A 2,866-nucleotide genomic window follows, 5' to 3' on the forward strand; every position below is an offset into this window, starting at 1 on the left:
GTATTTTCTTGGGGTTTTTTGAATTTATTATTTTAATTCCAGTGTAGTTGCTATACAGTGTTATATTAGTTTCAAATGTACAATATAGTGGGTTTTTTTTATTATACTGTATGATGACTCTGGAGAAAGAGTTCTGAGAAGGTACAACTGGACAATTGATAGGAGACTTACCTGGAAAACCTGACTAAACCCCAACAGAGGCCAAATGACAGAGTCCGAGGAAAAACGTTATTCCTTGAGGCAACTGCATCTATTCTTCAAGAGTAGTTTTAGAAATAAAGATTTAGGGAAAGATGCTGCCTAACGAGGACTTACTGAAGAAAAATTTTCTGGTTCCTTCTGGCCATTTACGTGGTTGCTATGAATCACTGGTAGAATCAGATTAATTTGTTCACTGAATACAGTGGAGTTTCTGTTTTAAATCAAGTGTACAATATATTCTGCTCTGAAACAATATTTAAATAGAGTTTTAGAATCACTAAGTTATTAAATTTAAGTGTCAGAGGGACTAGCAAAGCTCATCGACTTCAGGGATTCCCTGCTAGAAAGTCATGCTTATTGGATTCACTGCACAGCAGGAACTGGAACCAAGTCCTCACTCCACCCAGTTTGTGCTGGGATCGTCCCAGAGAAAAATGGAAAGTGGCCGATTACTGTTTTGTAACATAATACATGAGCTACCACCTAAGACCCCTCATCCCTTTCTGATCACAGAATTTATCATTCACGTTAACATGATGGTGGTGACTGAGGTCATTGAATTTAGATTTTTCTCATAAAAGCTTTGGGGACCATAGCAGAGGCAGTCAGTGCGGTGTCCCTATCCCTCCAGTGCTCACCTCAGATGCAAAAGCCTGCTTACTGCAAATGCTTCCTACATTTCCAAAATGGACAGCCTTAAGACAGAGTACATGCTCTCAGTTTATCAGAGTCCCCACTATCTTCTATTGTCTACCTTCCTTGCCTCTAGAGGCATTGAGTTTGTGACCCAGATGAAACATAATAAGTGTAATTTCGAACACAAAGCATTGGAAACGTAGCACATCTTTTACACAAACAGATGATTCGGACAGGGAATTTGCACCTGGAATACAGGCTTCTAGGGCTTTATTGAGTGCATTCATGTGTGTAATTAATGGAATCGAGCCACTCTGCCTAGGACAACAACGTACGTACATGAAGTACTCGAAGACCATCGATCTGCTTCCTGTTGTCCTAGCAAGACTCTCCTGGTCCCATCTTGAGTCAGGTCTTGCCTCTGCCCTATAACTACCTTCCCCCAGATAATTTCTATGTCAGAACCAGCACAGCAGAGGAAGACCGGAGGAATAAAATATGGAAAGAAATTAAGCCTGAGGGATAAAAGTGTATCTAAGAGAGTAATCCTTTAGTAAGGAAATGGATTTTCTTGTGGAATGGGTTCATTATCTCTCAACCTCAAAACCTCATGCCAAAAAATGTTTGTGTAAGTTTGAATAGGTTCCCCCACCTTATAAATGAATTTTTCAAAAGTTCAACCTTCTTTTGGATGTAAGGATTATTGCAAAAAGGTGTGCCTCACTATTTCAAAGTAACTTATATTTAATCTTTGAAAATTTCTGAAATTAACTGGCAAAAGGGGAAAGCCCAAGTGAGAGTTATGCTCAGCTTAAAGCCTTTTGGCATGAAGGTGGGGGAGGGATACATATTAAAAACAGGAGGTGGATGGAGGGGGCAAGAGAGAAGGAGAGAGGGAGGGGGAGAAAATGAGACTGAGAAAGAATGACAGAGATGGAAAATTTCTTCTTCTGTGGGTTAAGTATCAAACTCAGCCCTGTGTGTTTTTAAGTTTCTTTTTTTTTTTAAGATTTTATTTATTTATTTGACAGAGAGAGGGCACAACTAGGCAGAGCAGTAGGCAGAGAACGAGGGAGAAGCAGGCTCCCCGCTGAGCAGGGAGCCTGATGTGGGGCTCCCCAGGACTCTGGGATCGTGACCTGAGCCAAAGACAGACGCTTAACCAACTGAGCCACGCAGGCGCCCCTTAAGTTTCTTTTTTATTCAAACCAAAGCTTTAAAGCATTTGACTCTATGAACAGAATGAGATATATAGGAATGAAAAATTCAATGTAAAGAAGGGTTTGCTTAAGCATTTTTAAGTCAGCCATGCGTTGATTCATAACAAAACGCCAGGTGAGGCGTTGGCCAGAGACAACACCTGAGAGCAGGGCAATGTTGTACTTTGGTGGGGCTGCAGAATGACCAACAGTCTGAGTTTTATCGCCCCTGCTTGGTACAGGGACATTTCAGTGAGGGAAAATTTCATAACAGAGGATAACCCTACATAAATCTACTGAATTTCCAAAGAAGCCTCCAAAAATACATATTCAAAAATCTCCCTAAACGAGTCCTTTAAATTCCACAGAATCAGTGAAAATACACCTTACCACTCTTTGCTGCTTTAAGAATAAAGTGGAAATTGTGTACATGGATCAGGTAGGCCCTTCTCACAGTCATATTCCCCCAGTCATTTGTTAAATTATTATTGCCTTAGTCTATAAATCCCCCAGGCAGGATTAGAGCTCAGTCACCTTCCATAATGGAAGACAGTATTTTGAAACAATAAAAAAAACTCTATCACATACGTGAAAATCATTAAATGAACAGATTTTCTTTTTGTTTTGGAGAAATACCTGAATTTGTGATACTCATCACTTGTCACAGACATCTTTGTAGTGGTTTTATGCACCATCTAGGGTGTACCTCATTCCTGTGACCACAGGAGGAAAAAAAGAAAAGAAATAATGGGATTCTACCCTGGTGCTCTCTTGATCCACTGTATTAGTTTTCCACAGCTGTGTAACAAATCATCATAAACCAAGCAGCT

Source organism: Ursus maritimus (assembly GCF_017311325.1).
Source record: "Ursus maritimus isolate PB19 chromosome X unlocalized genomic scaffold, ASM1731132v1 scaffold_X1, whole genome shotgun sequence".
NCBI classification, from domain to species: Eukaryota; Metazoa; Chordata; class Mammalia; order Carnivora; family Ursidae; genus Ursus; species Ursus maritimus.